Source organism: Phalacrocorax aristotelis, chromosome 9 (genome assembly GCF_949628215.1).
Source record: "Phalacrocorax aristotelis chromosome 9, bGulAri2.1, whole genome shotgun sequence".
NCBI lineage: Eukaryota > Metazoa > Chordata > Aves > Suliformes > Phalacrocoracidae > Phalacrocorax > Phalacrocorax aristotelis.
Genome location: NC_134284.1, coordinates 16,822,485 through 16,845,319, shown reverse-complemented (window position 1 = coordinate 16,845,319; position 22,835 = coordinate 16,822,485).

Sequence of the window (22,835 nt, the reverse complement as noted above, 5' to 3'; positions counted from 1 at the left end):
AAGAGCTAAGAGAACTTTGTGGACAGTTTCTGGCCATGTGAACTCAACCAAACCTATGGCCAGGGAAGTCCTGAGATGCAAATACCTTGGGAGGAGCTGGTCATGACCATGGTATTAGCAGCCAAAAAAAGACAGGTCTGGAACAAAGGTAGGGCTTTCAAATCTGTGCTTTCTGCTTCAGGCCTTGGCCAGAAGGACATAGGGAAGGTGTTAGCCTATACTTTAAATTTTGGTCCTAGAGTCAGAACTTTCTCATTTACTATAAAATTGTGTACTGCAAAGTATTTTTTTCAGCATATTGGTGCATGCAAATGTGCCCTGATTTGATACTTGTCTATAGATAACAGTATAACATTCAATACAGTCACCAGCTGATAGGTATCTATATCTCTCACAGTTGCATTGACTTTCTATGTATTGAGTTGGTTTGACCAATACTGGCTGATAATTCTCTTTGTTAAACCAGCTTTTATAATCTGGATAGAAAATTTAACAAGATTTGATGTGTAATGGATTACTGTAGGTGGATGTGCCAGCTATATTTTGTCCTTCAATTATGTGATTTTTTTTCTTCTTTATCCTTTGCTTTTTCACACTGACATCTTATTTGAAATGAGAACAAGGGAAACAATAAAAAGGATAACAATAAACTTGTGCTTCAACTAGAGATAAACAGATGTTTCAGAGAGAAAATAGGAGAATTTGCCCACAAGTTTAATGGTTCAGAACACTGGGACTAAATATAAACTTTATTTCTGTCCTTCCAAGTTCTGCCTGCAGACTGCTGAGAATGATATGTAACATGTTCTGATTTAGTGGTTCTTTTATGGCTCGGAAACCACTGTGTCCCTGAGTCTTTTCACCTTGTTATAGAGAGAAATAATTGCTTTAAAGCAAGATGGTAAGAAGATTATCAAAGCTTCAAAATATAGAGACTGGAAAATATTTCTTTCAAAACTGCTACTGCTTTCCCACTGAACTTTACAACAGCTGAAAAAAAAAGATACTCTACAATCCAGTAAGTCTTTGAAAGTATTGGTACTTCATCATTAATATTTGTAAAACATTTCAGAAATCTATTACTGAAAGGTAATATTAAAACCTTACCATTTAGTTATAGTTTAGATGGGTTTTCACTTACATTTATTTTGGACTCTGAAGTGTACATTCACCTCACTTTCTCAAGGGTGGTTTAACTCCACAGTAAGACAAATAGCACAATTAAAAATAATTTTCTTTGAGAAACCTATTAAAACTAAATTCTTCAGTGTGTGTCTATGGCATATCATAAAGTTGCTTTTGTGCAAGCTTGGAAAGTAATATCATATGAAAATAGTAAAGATAAAAAAATGCCTGGAACTTTCACATATAAATTCTAAATTACAGTTTTCTCAACAAAAACAGATTAAATTCAGAACACTTAAATACAGATTGCCAGCATAACAACCACTGTGGACTGTATGTGAGGTTGTGCCAATTGCGGAAATACACAATCTTGAAAGCATTTGTGTACTTGTTATAACAAAATACTTCGGGACAACATAGTGTCATCGTGATACAGTAAACTAAATAAAAACATTTGCAGTGTCATTCTCAGAAGCTTGCAAACCAAACTTGGGGGAACAGAACTGAACAGTTGCTTATAACAAGTACATTGATTTGTTGTTTGTACAGAACTATAAGTGATCTTGTAAATTATTATCTACTTTGATTTAAAGACACTGAAGACCATCCGGATTTCTGCATAACGCAGCATCTGAAACGTTTAATATTAATACAATTAGACTACCAATACTGACACTTTTATTTATTTTCTGATCCGACTACAGTCAGCAAGATGGAATAGCCAGCAGAAAGAATAGCCATTCTATCTTAACAACACAAAAACATGTCCTTATTTGGACAGATGAATAAAGCTACAGTATAATCTAAATTATATCAGTTTAATCCATTCTTTTCTATGTATGAGGACTGATATGAACATTTAGGAATCCTGGTATAAAAAGCAGAAGAAATCTAATTTTGCTCATATTCTATACCTCTATGGAAAGGTTGATTAACAACTTCAGAGTGCCTTAGTGTCATATTGTCATACATGGATCCATCCTGGCAACAATATATCTGCAAATATGTGTGTTTGTATGTGAGACTATATGTCCATATTCATATATGAATATATACATATACTCACATGTGTATATATATTCAAAGACACATATCCATGCTGAATTGGATTAATTACAAAAGACAGAAAATTTAGTCTTCAGCTATTAAAATCTTTCACCATTTTATAAGATGCGCCACTGAAAGTTTCAAAATAACATTTATTAGATGGATTTTTTGGCAACAAGTGGGGAATGTAAGTAAAAGTTCTTTATCATTAGATACCTTCAGCTCTCTTTTTTCTTATACATTATTGTTTATTGTTTGTAATGCTGCATTGACCTTAAAACTGTCAGTGGCCAAGGATCAAATAGCAAAAATGTGGTTTTCAATTCTTTCTTATGTCATCCATTTGTAAGGGAGGAGGGACAGTGAGAAAAAAAACAAAATAGCAGTCTGTTTTGGGTGAATATATTTTAATGAAACAGTGATGACATGAGAAAAATTATAGCAAGCTTGGAATCTTATTAAATAGGATCCAGCTGAGATTATTTGACACAGTGCAGAAGAGCAAGACAAAAACAATTTATTTATGATCAAAAGTTGCATGTAAATGGGACTTATTTTATAAGTTACATGCTAATGTGTGCAGTTTTTCAGATGGAGCAGATACATAAGGTGGAGAAAAATATAAAATTTTAAGGTATTTCTTCTTCATCTCACCCCATTTGGCAAGGTCTAAAATTACATTGATGTAAATATAGTGAGAAAAATGTTCTCCTATGACATGAAATGCTGTCAGAATAGAGGAACATAAGGTTTTCAGAAACTATAAATTCTATTTCCAGTTTGAACTGATTTCTGAATCAAAGCGATTCAGAAAAGTATAGCTTCACAGGTATTGCCAAAAACAAGGTTTCGTGAAAGCTGGCTGTTCCCTAGGAACTACGGTGGAACTACGCTGACACTCACTGATATTTAACTGCTATAGTGTACACATACAAATACTCAGACAGACAGCATATGAAGCATATGAAGAACATATGTATTGTTACTGTGGTTACAGTAGATTGAAACAGGGTAGACTTTCCTTTACCGAAACAACGATGGAAGAGTTGCTTACCAACACTGAAAAAGAACACAGAGGAAGTCAGGGAAATTCTTCATTTGAGCAGGAAGAAGAGGCTGAGTCATTCTGTGTTTGCCCATAGTGTAGCTGCTGGGTAGGTACAGAGACCTACACAGGGAACGATCTTAGACAGTCATGGAAAATAGGTCCACCAGCTAACTCTCTGTCCTAGCGTATGTAGATGCAGAATTATAATCCTGCCTCCCTTATTCATGCATTTTTTGTGCACACACATATTCATGAAAGTAATATATTTTAAGAGAAAAGTAGAAAACTTAAATTCAACACAGTAACTTGAATCCTTACTTGAGCCCTCTGTAAGGAAAACAAGTGGACAAATCCTGCTGGGAAAATACATAAAAAGACATGATTGTAATCTTGTAATTTTAGTTCTTCCCATCTATCCTACAGGTATCTACACATTCATTCATTATTAAACACGCATTAATAGCTAGGGCATTCTTTCTAACAAGCACTACAATATAAAACATTAGGCCTATGCTTTTTCTCCCTAGTGTTGACATTAGATTTTATGTACAACAGATTGTGGGAGAAGGATGGAAGAGTAGCCTGGATCAAGTTTGAAATTCAGAACTCCCTGCCTTCTTAAATTACTTGTCTGAGTCCATGCACAGGAATGTGGGATTGTCTGTGTGTATGCCCATGTGTTCATGTCTGTACCTTTGTGCATAAACTGTTTTCAGCTTGCTATGCTTACACTCTTACCTGATACAATAAGCGAGCTCCAGCTTAATTGCATGGGTAAGCATAATGCCCAAATCAGTTAAGTTCACCATTTCAGATGATCTTATTATCTTGGGAATGACACTTCCCTACCATGGCTGGACAGCATCTGGCTGGTGTAATGTGGGCAGACACCTATGCACGTGTTTGTAGACATGCCCTAGAATCTCAATTCTCCTGTTGTCACATAAATTTAGAAATGTTACCCTCATGAAAAGGTAAGTTGGGATTTTTTTCCCACTTGTTTTCGTGGTGAATTGTACCTCATAGAAACAATTTTTTTTCTCACAAACAAGAAGCTCCTTGACCCTTACAGCTGTATTGTGCACTTGCCTGGACCTTAGAGCTTCCACTTGATAATATCCAGGGAGTTTTCTGAGGTCCCAGTTTTTCAAATGAAGAATTATTTAATTCCATCCCATTTCTACTATAATTTGGTTGTTCCTGTATATAGCTCCTGTACAGTGTTATACTCTACAAGTGTTAGTCAGCATCCTGTATGATTCTTGAAAGTCCATTTAGTAATCTTGTCAAACTCATTAATACCACTTAGAGACTGTTATTCAATTACCTTGTCTCTAATTACTTAGACACTTAATGTTTACTGATATGGATTCAGTCCTCTGATATGCTAAGAACTGAAAGCCTTCTTCTGGAGATTTTTAAGTGTCATTCATAGGTGTGGTTGGTTAGCCTTATCTAACAGCCAAATGTTCACCCAACCACTCACACACTCCCCCTCCTCAGCAGCCCATGCAGAGAAAAGATGATGAGAAATCTTGTGGGTCCATATAAAGTAAGGGAGATTGCTTATAATTTACTGTCACAGACAAAACAGATTCAATTTAAGGAATATTAATTTAATTTAATTTATTGCTGATTATGGTAGTGAAAAGCAAGAAGAAAAACATTAAATCAACAACTTTCTTCCCACTTTTTCCAGGTCCTTCCCTCTACACTGCTCTCACCACTGAGCAACACAGTGCTGATCTGTCGTTTCGGGGGTGTGTGTTACAGTGAGTACATAGAAGTTTCTCTCTGCCACTCCTTCCTCCTCAGCTTTTCCTCTGTTCTGTTGTAGGTTGTCCATGGGCCACAGTTCCTTCAGGAATTCCAACTGCTCTAGCATGGGTCCTCCCCAGGCCACAGTAGGTACCTACGGTGCCATGGAACACCTCCTTCTCCTTCTCTAACCTTGGTATTTCCTCTATTCTGTGTCACTTTTTTTCTTCCCTTCTCCTTTCTCTGTGCAGTGTTTTCTACCCTTTCTTAGATGTTTTCCCAGAGGTGCCACCAGCTTGGCTGATGGGCCCAGCTGCCTTCTGTGGTGGGTTGATTGCGGAGCAGTCTGGAACAGGCTGTGTTGCCTGGCACAGGGCAGATGTTGACCTCTTCCCACAGAGGCCAACCCTGCAACCCCATCCCCTCTTCTCTCCCCCTTCCCGCTATCAAGGCCTTGGCACCTACGCCCAATACATTAGTTTTGCACTTTCAGAATTATAATTTCAGTATTTAAGATATAACATTATATTAATTTTATTTCAACTAGTGGCTCCTTTTGGGACTTTTTTTTCACAGCAGATAATGAGGACTTGGATGAAAGATGGAGGAGTTGTTTCAGTATGTTGTGAGAGGTATTCTTTCTCATCGACAGATTTTAGGGCCACCACAGGACTAAAAGTCAACTGGTCTAAGACCCTATATGATACAAGCCATAGAGTTTCAGCCATTGTAATTTATTCTGTTCTGATCCTGACAAATAGTGGTTGACTAAAGCATATGTATTAGCTGTGCTTAGAAGCTGTGAAAAACCCTGTTGAACTCAATAGTCATAGCTACCATCTTCAGTTTGAGCTAAGTGTAAGGAATGACCAAGCTCCTTTACAGAATCACATGGCTGAAACTGAAGCCATCACTAACCAATACCCAGGCACATGAGATGGAGGTTCATGCAGAATGCTTACACTGTCTATTAAAATAAATAAATAAATAAGTAAATAAGTGAGTAAATAAATAGCTCACAGAAATATAAAAATAAGAACAAAAGCCACCAAACACAACCAGGAAACCTTTTGCAGCATGACTGACGGCAACAGATGAGAAAAGCTTTCATGATGTGTGAAAGGGAATAAAGAAAATAGTTTGGCTGTTTTCTTCACAGAAAACTTTCCATGCATTCTTTGTAAGTAAACACTGACATATGAAAGAAATACCAAATTCTTTTATGCATTTCTGTTTTTAATACAAGCAAACAACTTCTGGAGAGAAAAATAATGGCTTGGAAAAAAAAATCCCCTCTTTTCCATGCAGCTATATAGTCTTAATCTATAGACTTTTTTAAAATATAGAGAAACTAATGCTTTTCATTTTGTGAAAGTTCATTATACTTAGGTCTTTATGCCATTACCACCATCTATTTGCTTTGTACACAATGCATTCCATGACTCAAACATGACCTGTTCCAGTAAAACAGAGAGTATTTTTCTATTGACATCCTTGAGAGAAATCTTCCAGTTTAGCATACAAATAGGACAGTAACATTGCTACTCAAGTAAACTGGTGCAAAGGAGCTGTGTTGATTTACCAAAGCTGTGATAACATATTGACAATGTCTGCAAGGTATATTCAGTCTCACCGGCAATGTTCTGTTTATGTGAAGTGAACCCTGGGGTATCAGTCTACTAGCCTGTGGTCAGGAAACTGAGGAGGTCTCATGTGAAAAACCAATGTACAGTGACCGTCATCAGTTTTTTTATATAGAGGATACCCTCCTAATAATCTAAGGTGTCAAGACTGGCTGGTGAATACTCGGGCTTCACAGCACAGCTGCAATATGTTCGGAGGACATATCTGGATCAGGCGGTCAGAAGCACCTGAAGTTCAGTAATTCAGCCATTGTTACTAAATGGAATATTTGCATAAAGAACAATAAATTAATTCTGAAGTACATTCTTAAAATCTACTGTGCCATATTTTCTGAGGATACTAGAAACATTTTGTCTTACCCTTCAGTGGTGGGACTAGCTCAACAGATGGGCAATCAAATGTATCTTAACTGCAGGTTAAAGAGGCAAAAGTCAATAAAGACAAATGCATACAAAGGGCAAAGCTGTTAGCAGAAATTTATTGATGTCCTTCAGTGTCTTGTCCAAGCCTTGCTCTTTATTGCTCTACTTCTGTCCTTAAAGGAAGACATCACTCAAGTCCACATGCAGAAAATAAACAGAGCAGCTACCACCCAAACCTCACTGTTTCCTTCAGATTAACAGCTGCTGCTTTTTGGAACATATTGCTTTTGTCAAGTGGGGCTGTGGTTTAATTCCAGAGGCTTGCCTGTGAGTGAAGAAAGCACAGCCAAAGCCACCAGCAGTGTGATTCAGCTTTCAGCAGCCCAGACAGAGTTAAGCCTCTGGTATTGTTACCCCCTAAAGGAAGATAAAAGCCCAGGCAAAGGAATTAGTGTGAACTTGCACCATTAAACAGGCATGTATACCACTGAGAAAGATGCCTGCTCTCTTATTGCTGCTACTTAGTATTTCTCTGAGTAATGATACTAAACAGCTAACCACTAAGACAAAGGAAAAAGGAAACAAGAAAATGGAGGGGATTAATAAAAATCAGGGATGGAAAAATATAGGTTTCTTGTGACAAGTAGTCAAAAATATGTGCATAAAAAAGAGCTAGAAACACAGAAACTATAGGAATCATTGCAAGACAATGTAATACATGGGATTATAAGAGCTTTTTTTTCCCCACAGTCTGTGGTAATTTATAAGATTCAGGTTTGATTTTCATTAAAGTGAAGGGGAGAGATTGTATTTTAACTACAATAAAGCATACAGACTGAAGGATTGCTACTGGGAATTTGTGCTCAGAGGAGAGGGGTAGTGCTCTGTTCAAATACAAGGTCTAGGCACTGAAATGTAAGTTTCTTTAATTCTCCTTGTATCTTGATACTAAAGCAAAAATCGAGAGGCATTTTCAAAGAAACCTAAAGGTACTCAAACCTCAATGACTTCTAATATGATTTTCGTGTCAACAGCCTTGGTGCCTTTTGAAAATTTTCACCTAGAAGACTAGTGGAAGTTGGAATGGCCTTAGGGCTTCACTTATTCATGCTTTGTTGCTTTTCTCCCTTGTGCGGTCTTTTTGTAAATAGAATTCTTTTATTCCCCATCTGTTGGGGGAGCGGAGTGATAGGAGGGGAAGGAAGAAGAACCTTCTCCACTAGATTTATGCAAAGAAATAGAGACAATATTATAAGCAGCGAAAAAGTTTTCAAAGAGATTTACAGTACTGGATTTCCAGAAATATTTAAATAAAAGAAAATCAACTTCTTATCCACCATATACATTGCAGATGTTAAAGCCTGACAATTTTGAAAACGATGCATTGTTTAATTTAAATCAGTTTACTGACATATTTTGAAAAGAAGATTCACTGTGACTCTTTAATTTCCAGTGACTACTCCCTATTTGGTGAGATTTATTTACAACAAATAATTTCATAAATAGAAGCAGGCCGTTATGGAGATAAAGAGAATGAGGATTTTATTGACAGCTTGAATTTATGTATTTATTTATTTATTCTCTGTCCAAAATTTAATTGTCAGATTTGTTTTGCAGGCTGCTTTAAGATTCTTTTCTACCCAGTGACCATGATATCTCTGGGAATCATTTTATTCTGTAGTCTTAATTGCTAAAGCTTGTGATGTTTCTATCCTGCCAATGCACAACATGAGAATTCTGAAGATGACTCCCACCTCCCTTTACACATACATGTCTGACTTTTTGAAAGTGTTTGTGTTTAACAGGACTATAAAGTATTCTGTCTCTGGGTGGTCAATACTGTATGCACATATGTGTTAAATGACTTTTTTATCTGAATATACCAACACATGCATATGTCCACGTGATAACTGGGGTACCTGAACATGTATTTATTCTTGTTTAAGGTATTTGAGGGAAAAATGCCAATGAATCAAAGAAATATATGTTCTCTGTGTTTAATGAAGTTTCAGAAACTTTCAAGAATTCTGGTCTTTTAAATAGCCTGAGAATTGAAAATACAAAACCAAACAAAAATTACACAGTTCTGTGGAGTTAAGAAGGGAAACCAATGTATTCGATGCATTATTTAAATAAGAACTCAGAAGACTTTCTTAATTTGTTAATGTTATTTTTGTCGATGTTATTTCTTTCTGTATTTTATTTTGAACTCCTTGAAGATGTTGGTGGGACAAATTCTGCTCTTATTTATATTGACATAAATCCAAAGTAACTGGACTAATATAGCTGTCTGGAATTAGAACTAAACATTTTTCTTTTTTTTTCCTTCCCAAATAGATGCAACTTATTTATTGAAAGCCAAAGTTCCAATAGAACATTTACTGGGAAATGATTTATCAGATCCAAGATGACACTTGATGCATCACGTCTTTGTCCACCCCTCAGAATATCAAGACACTTGGAACATTCAGCTGGTGGGAAACCAAGATTTTGGTGCCTAATTTCCCTAATACAAATAATGAGTTTGAATATGGATCTCATATCATGATGGAGAAGCTTAAATTGACAAGGTTTCTTTCTCTGTTTCAGTGAACTAAATCTTGGAAAAATTAGATCTTGGCCAGTGAGTTAAGTCGGGAAAAAATAAATCCTGGATGAAATTGTTGGACGAGAAAAAATATTTTCCACCATGGTTTACTGAGTTTTCTGAAGGAAAGGGAAAAGGGAAAAGGGGAAAGGATCCAAAGGTTTTAACTGAATATTTGTAGTGTAGCAAACTTACTACAGCTAGAGAAGAAAAAGTTCTAAATAAAGGAAGTGAACATTTAGGCTCATTACACTTGGTAACAAAATGTAACAATCTTTAGAAGACAGGGTGATTAAAGGGGGTTTTAAAAAAATTTTTGTGAAAATTCTTCATCTCCTAATGGGCCAGAAGGAGAGGACAGGCCTATGTGGGCACAGAAAATCCATCTTAATATCTTCCTTCCTCTTTCCAAACCCCAGAAACAGGCTTTGATTGTGAAGGAATAAGGATAAGCAAAAAAAAAGACTCTTCCTACTTTGTTTCTGAAGCGAAATGTAGACCTCAGCACTTCACATTTCCTTATAGGTTTGGATCTCATTGCATCATAAGGTATTCTGTACATCTTTCCCATAGTTTGCCCTTATCCTCGCCTCATACAGAAACAACTAAAACCCCTTTCGTGGCAGTAGTGACGGGGTTTTGCCAAGTTTATAACTTCCAAACCCTTTAAGACAGAATTTCCTGGTGTGTAGGATCTGTCAAACAGATTAGTGAAGAGAGCCAGAGAGGATACATTTGGGAAAGACAGGTCTTTGAAAACACAGAGCCACTGTGAGTGTGTTCAGTTCTTTGCCCAAGATGCCTGACTTTTCGAAGTCTGAGAAAAGCTTCCTTGAGGGATATGAATTTTACATGAGCTACCACATATCACTGTATTTGCTTCTTTCACAAACTGCCTTTTTATTTTAGTTCATTATTACTATTTTTGATGGGTGATTTAATCACTCTTATGTAGGGGATATTTGTTTTCCTGTATCTTAGGTATGGCTCATTTCTTAAAAGTGTTTGTCAACTTTAATTCAGCTACAGTCCCTAGAATATCCAGAGAGTGGTTAGATGAAATGCATTCTTCCTAATGTGCTTCCTATTCATCGCTCAGCTTATGTCAGGAGCAAAGAATATGAAAGACATTAGCTCCAGCTGTCTACTGTTCTAGCATTAGTTATAATTTGCTAAATCAGCTTGGAGTAGATACTCTAGCATCCAGTACATTTTGTTTAACACATAGCAGGGCAAACTAAGTACAAGGATTGATGTGCATGCAGCTGATATAGATAAGCAATTCTTGCTGCTGCAACTGTTATGCAAAGTTTGTTGAATAAATATGATTTCTTCTTTGTCATTATTTTTTTGTTTCTTGAACTTTTTATTTATAGAGGGTTCAAAAATATAACCATTTCTCATGCATACCAGATTGTTTTCCAGATTCAGTTACAGGATATTTTATATTTTGTTCTGGACTATTTATTTTTGCAAATTCATCTTGAACCTTATTGTACCATTTTCCCTAGCAAGTGATTAATTGATGTTCCTGTATTTTGTCAAATCAAAAGAATGAAGTTTTCACTTAGTGTATCCCCAGTCCTGATTTTATGATTCTTGTCTCTGATGCTCAGAAGGAAGCTAATTCACTTTGTAAAAGAGTTTGGGCAATGAGTGGAATATTTTCTTCTACTTTTTCTAACAGTAAGAGCCTTAAAAGTAATGTGCTGAAACTTCAAAAGAAAAAGAATTCATAACAGAAACTGGATAGAAGAAGCTACATGGAACAGATCTCCACAAATAATGGGTAATTTTTTAGGTTACTACCACCTCCAGCCTGCTCTTAAATCTTTAGGTGTTTTATTTTAATATTGTTCTGGAAGTAAGAAGTTGAACCTAAGTCCTTCCCCTGGGTAACTGGTCTAAGAGTCAAGTTAATGAATAATTCATGCATATTCTTTTGCTCTCTCTAGCCTAAATACTTGGTCATTTCATGAAAACGGAATTAAATACTTCAGGGAAAAATGAAAATTCCTTGTTCTAAGAAATTATATCACATTTAATATTTTTCCATGTAAGTGAAGTCAAATCCTGTCCGACAGAACAAATTTTCAGTCCCTGGGACAAGAAATAAAAGAGTGGATACTACATTTCCATTGCCTTTGGCACTTAACCTGCAAACAGGCAGATGCCTGTGTATCACATTTAGGGGATAAGAACCTTCTTATAGCAATGAATAAGCTACCATAGTCTTCAAAGCAGTTGAGCTTAATGCATCCTCTTCTGACATTATCCTTTTGACTTTCTTTGGCATCCCACTACATTAGCAGGCTCACTTTCCTGTCTCCAGCTCCCAGATGCTTAATTCCTTCTAGGCATGAAGCTAAGAAGTAAGCACCTCACTCAAGCACACAGCTGCTAGGAATTAAAGAGACCAGAGACTACATGCTGCAATAATCAGTCTTGCAATACTTTGTTCTTTTCTGAACCTACTTAGATTTTCTGTGACTTTATTCAGAGAAAGTAGTTCTTCCCTACTTTTCAGCAATAAACATCTTCAAGGTGTCCTGATGCACCCTCTTAGGGTACAAAAAAGCACCTTATTCAAAGACATGCCAGATCTACTCGGAAGGACAACATTAAGACAGAGGAGAATCTTGGCATCTTCCACAGGGAACTTACTTGCTTATATATCCAAAAGGCATCTAGTACATATTCTGTTAATCAATTTCTAGAAAGCTATCAAGGAACACAAAATAGAGCTGAATTACCCTCAGTGGGACTTTAGGCATCAAGAATTTGTCAAATAATGAGATAATAATCCATCTTGTATGCACTTTCTAAACAGAGAATTATCTGTTTCTCTATAAATTTAAGTAGGTAATTCATTACTCTCCATTAGTAAAAATACTCATGGTTTATGTAGTGTTACTGTTATTGCTACTGCTGTTGCTATTGCTGTTGCTATACTGATACTATTATTGGACTTTTATTATCTCATCTTCCAGTCATGAACCGGGATCTTATTGTCCTATTTTCCTTTCCTGGTTTAAGGCTGAGACTTCTTTTTATTCTCTTTAATATCTTACATACATCATAAAAAATTCACTTTTTCCCAGCCTATGAAGCAATGGGGATTACCAAATTTGGCACAGAATCTTTCAATCCCCAGGAATAGGAGGTCCTCTAAAAGCAAACTGCCTCTCCCTCTCTCATACACGTGTTCATTCACACATACATATATAACTGGACACAAAAATGACATTCAAAGAATGTTTAAGATGGCTACAGAAAACAATGAATGAAAGGAAATGTTAGTCAAGGGTGAAAGGTACCATATGTCCTCAAAAGCCTTGGCACAATGGGGAACCACCTAAATAGCTTTTTTAATGCACCCTGTCGTGTGTAGGTATTGATGGACATATGGTACATCTCACCCTGAACTGTGAATTTCCTGAAACAGCTGTAATGCTCTTTTAATGTTTTTTCTGGATAATGACACACTGGCAGCATACATTATTTAACCATTCTTCCCTGACCCTTTAGGGGGCCCATGGACTTTATCAGTCTATAGAAAACAGGATACCAGTGGATCTTTTATCTCTGGTTGCATAAATATGTCTTATTCATTGATATATACTTCACAGGCTTGAAGTTGTTAGTGACAGTGCACCGTAAGAAGTCCGGTAAGATATTCAAGATTGCTGCCCTCTGGGAAGATCACAAACAGGCTCAAGACACAGGCACATAACAAGAGTTAATCAGAGTTAAACATGAGAGTGGCTCTTTGCTTTGATAGTGGTATGGTTCATTTCCTTACTCTTATTTTTGCAAGATAAATGGGGGAAATTGCATGAACAAATCAAGTACATGGACAAATCAGGATGGACCCAAGTGAAAACATATAAGGTAATGAGATAATATGATATTGGTATATGTATATTATTCTCCCTGTAGTTCTAATTCCTCTGTGTAGCTCCTGTTGTAACATGTCACCCTTTATACACAACACAGCATCATTCATTTTTTATTTCACTGATGACTGGTAAATCTAACTTCTTAATTATTATGATCAGTTACTGGCAGTGTGGGAACTAACTTATGAATCTTTCTGGGCAAATAGATGAGAGGAGAGAAATTACATTATCTGCAAGATTATTCCTTTCCTGTTATTTGAAAAAAACACAAATGTATAAATTTTCAGATTAAAAAGCTTTTAAAAATAATAATTTGTTCAAAATAAAACTGATTTTTGTTATAACAGAAACATTATTTGAACGATTTTATTACTGTCCTTCAGGGGAATTACTGACTGATGACAAGCTTTAGGATAATAAAGTTTTAAAGACTGTTGTTTTTTTTTTATTGTTACTACACTTTCCTTTTGTTATCACCTCCTTTCTGTAAAGGGAACAGCATATATTACAGGGCATCAGTCTCTCTGTCATTTTTGTGGAGTAACGCACTGCACAATTAGAACTTTTGTATGATAAACTAGAGCACCCAAGCATCCCAGTAGTTCAGAGAGATTGGTAGTACAGCTTTACATCAATTTAATCTCTTTTCTGAAACTTTAGATCACATATTCAATCACAACAGCTAAAAATAAGCAAGAAGAAATAACCAATTTCCCCACAATATATTTTATAGAAGTAACATCTACTTCATTATGTAATCACTGATTCCTGTACTGCATGCCAGATTATCATGTTAAAGATCTCTTGTGTAGAATCGAACTTCTCCTTTATTAAAATATCTGTTTCCAGAAATGCTGTGGTCAATAAAAAAATGCATATAAATTTGCTATTTTTGACCCTCAAAAAGCAAAGGTCATGAATAATGAGAGTTTAGCTGGTTGTTGGTTTGTTAGGTTTTTTCCAGCAAGGATTGTAGTCTAGATTTTTTGCATGTCCCAAGTCATACCCAATGTGTTGGTCTGAAAACTGATGTTGCTCTTTTCCCAAGCTTATTTAATTAAGGTAAGTCTGGCTCTGTCACAGGTCTGTCACACAAATGTTCATTTCTTACTCAGAGCTTACTTCTACCCACCCAAATTTCAAATCAATTACATTCTGTCAGATGCTGCATCAGTTCTGTCCCAGCCCTCTACTTCCACATCAAATTTGCAAAGCAGATCTTCCCCCTCATTTAATTTTACCTTCTTATTCTGTCTTCCTGCTTCTTCTGGTATGATACAGCATTTTCTTGTTGCCTGGAGAGTGAAGTTGCAAGGTCCTCCCACCTTTTCAAGAGGAGGTACTGCACTGAGGAGGAATAAGTAATAGAACAGAGTAAAATAATTGTGGTTTAACCCCAGCCAGCAACTAAGCTCCACACAGCTGCTTGCTCACTCCCCCTTGGTGGGATGGGGGAAAGAATCAGTAAAAGTGAGAAAACTCGTGGGTTGAGATAAAGACAGTTCAATAGGGAAAGCAAAAGCCACACACACAAGCAAAGCACAACAAGGAATTCATTCACTCCTTCCCATGGGCAGGCAGGTGTTCAGCCATCCCCAGGAAAGCAGGGCTCCATCACACGTAATGGTTACTTGGGAAGACAAACACCACCACTCTGAATGTCCTCCCCTTCCTTCTTCTTCCCCAAGCTTTATATTGCTGAGCATGATGTCATATGGTATGGAAGATCCCTTTGGTCAGTTGGGGTCAGCTGTTCCAGCTGTGTCCCCTCCCAGCTTCTCATGCACCCCCAGCCCACTTGCTGGTGGGGTGGGGTGAGAGACAGAAAAGGCCTTGACTCTGTGTCAGCACTAACTGTCAGCACTGCTCAGCACTAACTAAAACATCCCTATATTATCAATCCTGTTTTCAGCACAAATCCAAAACACAGCCTCATACCAGCGACAGTAAAGAAAATCAACTCTATCTCAGCCAAAACCAGCACAAAAAATACAGCAGTTTTCCTGCCGCAGAACTGAATTAGTGCTTCTCTCCCACAGGAAAGTAAATGGGGCAGGCAGGTGGTTGAATGAGTTGCCCTTTCCTCTCACAAGTAAGACCAAAATTTGTGAGAATACTGGAATTCATGGTGTTTGTATCATAAGACTCAATCCTGACAAAATACACTTCCTGAATCTCACCAAAGCATAGAAAATACCCCTCCAGAGCGATGTGTTTGTCAATACCTGTAGTAGAAACCTGAGAATCATCAGTGTAAAGATTCTGATGACAACAAAGTAGTTTGATTTCTAACAGGCTGTATTTTAATTATAAAATAATTGTATATCTCTCATTTCAGAAAGCAAAGAACTGGAAATTAATTTTAAAAAGTAATAATCTTTAATGGTCTAATATTCAGATGCTATTTCATGATTTTATAATTATGATTGAAAATACCATACTATTGATATGCTAATACAAAATCACCCTATGATTATCCAAACAAAAATAAAAATCATAAATAAATGTCAATCTGATAAACTTTTTTACTTTGAAGTATTTCATGTTATTCATGCTGGCACAGTAGACATTCTCTGTTTTGGGACTAGAAACCTTGTCTTTACAAAGAGGACTGAATCTCACAATATTACACCCTGAGTCTTATTAGAAGCTGAAATTTGTACTTATATCTTAACAGAAATGGGCTTGATCTTTATCAAACTCAAGAAATGCTGGAAAACACCCTTCAAGCTGAGGTTGTTTAATTTTCATCATCTTTTGAATGGCTTGGATTTTATTGTCTGCTTCCATATTCTGTGTATCAAACCTACAATCAATATAAGAACCTGGCAACAAAATCTTAAAATTACATTCTCCTTCACTTGTCCACAATTTTCCAACTTTCCAGCACAACACTTCCTAGTTCTAAACTCAAACACCAGCTGTCACACAGAAAAGTATTGATGAAAATGAAAACTCCTGAAACTTAACAGCAAAACAAATGCTGAAGGGAAATATTTATGAACATAAAAGAATTTTTGAGGTTCATAATGTTAGAAAGTATCTTCATCCAAACTTCTCATTGTACTCCAAATAGCTAATTCAAGAGCTCAGTTGCTGCCCACAGCTTGCAGATTAAAACTGTAATTAAATGAATTTAAATTACATTTATCCACATATTCTTTTTCAGTTTTACATCATAAGTGAAGATCAGCCTTGGAAAACATTATCAAAATGTAAGGCTTGCTGTAGAGCATGAGGAGACTTTTTTTTTTTGTGAAGAGGAAAAACTAGGACTTACAGTAAAGAGTAATTGTCTAATAGAAATACAACTTACAGATTCACAGGGGTCTCACAAGGTGTTATGGATCCTGAATTTTTTTGACAGCAATAAATACCAAACAAAATATTCAGTTATGAGAAGAGAGAACACAGAGACAGATCTGCGCCTAATTAGGTGTCCTCTAGTTACCAGATATCCACCTCCTCACAGGAAAAGATTGCTTGTTCCTTTGTAAACAGAAAGACAATGGAGAGCAATGTTACTGTCACATAAACTCAAATCCCACTAGACAGTATATAGGTCTACCACTCATCCTGTTGAAGTAACATTGGGTAGAAAATGGTGCAATGCTATAAAGGTAGACACCTAGATTCACAGACTGTCTTTTTCTGAAATTTGCACATAAGCTCCATATATTTTATAGATTCACTTTTGTATACAATTTTCCACTTCAAAATAGGATATGAACTCCATGCAGACATGGATTTTAATATTCTAGATCGCTGCTTATAAGCAAATACTGTTCTCTGATATCGGCATATGTAAAACACAGTGTACTATACAGTTCTCGCAGATTTTTGCTCTAGAAATGAAACATGTCTAAAATGTACATGAGACTAGATGCAGCTCAGAAATATGCATTCTTTGCTGTCAAGAAAGTGGTTATTCTTTCTAAAGTAACTGCAAAATTTTAAGTTTTCCATCCCCATTTTGTTGTTGGAATCTGAAATTCATTAATTAGCCATTTATTTACTTGGAAATGCACACATATGTACACCTATTATAAAACTGTTTTCAAAACACCAAAATTAGGGAAAAAATAGGTAGGTGTACTTATAAAAAAGGGGCATCCACAAATTCCTACTGCCATCTATTGGTAATGGCTTGGAACTACAAGTTGTTATAATTTGCATAACAGGTTAAATAATTAACATTTCAGCCTGGACATCTTACCAGTAAAGACACTTAAAAAGGAAATAGATATTACTGAAATAATTTGAAAGACACCACTTCTAGAAGAATATCTTCAGTGGGAAATGTCATCCATGTTTGGAGGTGTTCTTGTATATTTTTGAGAGTTTAGAGTAGGGGCTGTGTTATTCCATTAATTATCTTAGGAAAGGGCCTGGAGCTAACAATCCCTAATCACGCCAAATAGTACTTTTTGCACTATACAATAGAGGACTCAGGTGCCTAAAAGCTCTGCACAGTACACAGACTTTCAGTCCTTTAGAGCACAACCCAGCCCTGTGTTTGAGCACATTGGCAGAGGTGTATGGCTTCTCACTGAAATCCAGAAAAGCAGCACCTCTGAGCATGAAGCCGTTTAAACTGAATAGTTATCTGCCTAGGCTAGGCACTGGATTGTATTTGAAATCTGTCTGGACTTGATGCACCTGTGTTAGTGTTACAGAGGAAGAGCTTTCATCTCAACTGGGATCTACAGCTAGAAGGCTTCTCTTCACTGTTCAAACACTGTCAGTAGAGGGAATAAGGCCACTTTTATGTGACAGTCCAAATAACTTGTGCAGAGAGCAGGAAGGTCATGTTCATCTCCTGGCTTGGCTGGGCTTACACTCCCAGCTATCCTCCCAGTTTTTCACACTGGGTATGTTTTATTCTGAGCAAGAAGGGAGTGTTCAGCTACTGCTCTCACTGAAGTTGAAAGACAATAAATCAAGACTGGGGGAACTCAAGAGAGGCCATGACTAGGACACTTGGGCATTTGGTTAACAGATGAGACCCCTTGTTTGCAGCTTTCTTTCTGAGAGTCCTTCTGCCTTTTGCAAAGAATCAGCCTCACCATCAAGGTGGCTTACTTCCCAATGGATACACAAGTCTTCTCTGTCCTGGGCAAGTGCTCTGACCATCAATGTATTCAGTGCCGAAACCAGTAACAATACTGAGACCCAGTGTATATTAGGCGCAAGTGGAGTCTGTGACTGAAGATTCCTGCAGAAGCTGATACTACCAACGCATTTCAGGTGTGTGGTGACAGAACAACACAGCTTAGGACACTCGGGGATTAGGGACCTAATTCTCACATTAAATGCCTAAATGCTTTCTTGGTAACACACATTAACCCCTCACTAACTGTTCTGAAGGTGCTCCTTTTGTTGCAATTTTCAGATGTATGTATATGCAGTCCAGGGTTATTAATTCTTTTCAGGAAGTAATATAGACTCCACAGGAAATGAATGGTGAAAAAATAATAATTTTCAATAACGACTTACACTGAATGGTTATTCTGTTTTCATTTTTATGCCTTATTTTCTGTTAGACATCCACTTATAAAATAGAAATGTTTTTTAAAGCAGAAATATCTGCTTTGGAACCGGCCACCATGAGCAACAGTTGGTTGATTAAAACAATGGAGCAATGTTCTGTTTCAAAACAAGCAAAAATATGAGTAATGCTTCATACCAGTGAAACAGACCCATTCAGATAGAATTTATCCAGAATCTGTATATATCTTCTTTCTTAAAATACAGAAGACTTTTCCTTTTTTAACAGATACAGAAAACAAGTTTTGCCTGCTTTTTAGCCTGTGAGGAGGAATTACAATATTAGTCTGCTGGTGTAACGATAGCAGTAGATATTGTCTTTACTGACATATGCCCCATATTTATGCTCCTAGTTTCTCAAAATCAGAATCCCTACTCTGTGCTCAACACATTTTCTCTCGTCCCACAGATGCTTCTTTACAATTCTCAAAGAAGGATCAGGTGCTAATATTATACCTTCACCATGTACTCCATCAGCACTTGTGGTGGACATTAATTTTCCAGATTATAACCACACCTCACCACCATCATATTCCTCTCCTGACCTTGCTTCCACCTCTGCAGCCATTTTAGATCCCAGTCAGACTGGTGATTAAGTCGAAGTCTGCTTCCACAAAGGTAAGGACAAGACAAATCCATTCCCAATGGATGTGGAAAAATACATGGTGAAATCAAAGCATTTGCTTTAGGGTCAATTTTCCCCCCAAAAAATCAATGTACTGACGCACAGTAAGCTCCATAGCCCCTGCAATGAACAGCCATAGATTTCATGCCTGTGTCCCCAGCTTCTACCCTTTGCTGAGATATGATATCATCTCTGGTTTTAGGGAGGTAGATAGGGGGTACAGGGCCATATTGTAATCCCTCTGCCTCACTCCTGTCCTCTATCCCTCTGTTGGGATAAACTGCTATTTAAATGGATTTTCTCCTCAGCAAGAGTGCTTTAGGGGGGAAAACGTAAAAGGTTGGATGTGCAAAACAGGGGCCATGGCCAAGGACTGCCGAGGCAGAGCACTGCAATTCTTGGGAGGCTGCTGCCTGCAGAAGCTGCTCTGCCACTTCTACAGATTTTGCCATCAAAATCCCATCATGCTGTTGCCCTAGGCAACTTCTTGCTTTGCCTAAGGATATCCCTGGTGCCTAACAGCACACAAACCAGATTTCAAACTGGCACTGTTCCCATTTCTGACACCTCTGTTACATCCCAGCATCAGCATCACTTTGAAAATGTTCAGAAATCACTAGCAGGAAACATTGTAGTGACTGGGTCTCTTCTTGCTTAAAAATATGACCTGCAAAAAGTATTTTCCCCTAGTCATTTAAGAAAATTTGTTTTCATGCCATTTGATTAATTCATGTTAGCTGAATCTGACCTAAACTTCTGCTTACTGTAATCCAGACATAGCAGGAGATGAGAGTGATAGTCTTTATAGTTTTTAACATGAAAGTGTTTCCAATTAAGTAGCATTTACCTTAGGAGAATGTCAAAGATTCCCTCTTGCCCTTTGTGCTACTATTTTTTGGTGAAAGCAGATTTTGCAAGACTGTGTAAAATGCATATTTAGTTGGCTATATTTGTGCAATGTAACAAATCAGAAATGTTATGGCTTTGATAATGAAAGAACAAATTTTTGAGCAGAGAAAAAACTGTAGAAAGAGCTTGAAACACATTGTCTCTCTCTTTTTTTTTTAACCTGCACTTTTCTCTTGTGCGTACTCCTAAAGCAATTCTTGAAGTACTTCACTGCTTTTCAGAAAGGCAGTTACAATCTCCCTCATGCAAATTGTCCAAGCAGTCATTTAAAAGCAATACTTTTGTGCTTGTCAGACTGAAGGGCAGAGAAAATGAGCAATTTTCCCATCCCATGGGTGATATTGAAAGGGGTGGGGAATTCACCCAACTGTTAAAATCTTAGCAGATTCCAACTGAGTCGTATTTCTTTTTTTCCTCCCTTTTTTCCTTCTTTTTTTTATTAATCTAGAACTCCTTCATTCAAGGTCTCTAACTGTGACCATGCTTGCTGTACTCACGGTTAATAAAAAAATGCATTTTTATTCTTTTGCAATACAGAAGCTGATATTTGTCACTGCTTCTGAACTCCAAAGGGGTTGAACAAAATTTTCTTCTCACTTTGTGTTTCCTATCTTTCACTGATAACTCAGAGGTGTTACTGTTAAAATTGTGTTGTAACTTAAGGTAGATTCACAGAGCTACACAGAGGAGATGACCTTCAAAATAGAAGTGTTTACCCTGAAAATATTTTATTCTTGGAGAGTCTTCAAAGGAAAAAGGTGGTTTTTTTGGTTGTTTTTGTTTTGTTTTCTTTTCTTTTCTTTTCAGAACAACCTTATCATTGCCACCGAAAAGAAGACTGGTACCATCCTTGTGAGACAAATTGCTAGTGGTGTTTTCCTTTTTTTTTTGAATATAGGATGCATTATTGCTAAAGGAAAAGCGCATGTGTAGTGAATTCAATATTCATCCATTTATTGGCACCCTCTCTGAAATAAAAGCCACATGGCAAAAATAATTTCTTTCTGACAAAACATTCGTGCTAAGATTCTGTTCTGCTGGCATGGGACTAGTAATGTAAGTACAGGTACAACAGGGACGTTCCTCGAATGATTTGTTGCCTCATAACATTGTGTGCTTTGGGATTTTGTGTCTCACAGGGCATGCCTCAGCTGCAGACAAAGGGATGGCTGCAATGCCGTAGGTATATCAAAGTGAGCTTTAACCTAACTCCATCTGGTATTGAATGCAGAGTGGAAATCTGTTGAAGCACAGGGTTTGATAAAGACAAATTTTCCAGTCTGTGTTGAACTTCCAGCCACAACAGCTATGTTGATGCTCCCAGTTTAACCCTTGCTCACGTGTTTCTTTTAACTGGCATGCAGTCGTGCTGACATATATTTATTCCTGCTAGAAGTCCTTATTCTCATAAATTGTTTCCTGTTAGATTGAATTGTAGGATGAGAATTCCACAGTCAGTGGTTTAGTTAATAATTTTGACTCTCCTATTTGTGACTTGAGTTTTTTGTAAAAATTTGTGCTGGGTGGCGAGTTTCTCACTTCTGAAAGAAGATGGCCAAATGGCATGGCTCAATGGCGAAGTAGTACATGTCCAATATCAATATTGTAGAACACCATACAAGAAGTTCCTTGGAAGCTCACACTTAAAGAAAATATAATGGTTTTATTCCTTTGTGTTTAATTTTTCTCCTCAGACGTTTTAAAGCAAGATATTCCACTTGCTAGAATTGATTTTTTTTAATGCAGTACGAGGTATTAGTATCTCATTTTAAAGAAGAAATTGTATATGGTGACAGGAAGGATGAGACAGCAATTCTGTCCTCACTTATTTGGTTATGGCAAAATTCCCAGAGCCTGTTCCATACAGGTACTTATAGTATACAGCCTACCGATACAAATAGGAAACTGCAACTTAAGAAAAATGAGTGTCAGGAGATTAGAAATGAAACTAAAGCTCCTGTTGGAAGGAAGATAACTCAAAAGAGCACTACAATTTCTTCTATTTAAAAATGAAATAAAATTACAATTAAAAAAAAAATGGCAGTAGCAGTTGATAGGCTGAATAAGCAAGTGAAGAGCTACAAATCCCAGGTGGATTCTCTGCTTATCTTCATTGTCAATTTATTATACTACATGATGCACTACAAAAAAGGTGACCAAATTAATTTTTTGAATATATGCCAACCTACATAGCAATATGAATTCATTTTATAGCTGCCAATTTACCTCATTCCTAAGCTGCAATACCCCTGTATTATTTTGGTGTTCCTAGCCTCTTTAGGCC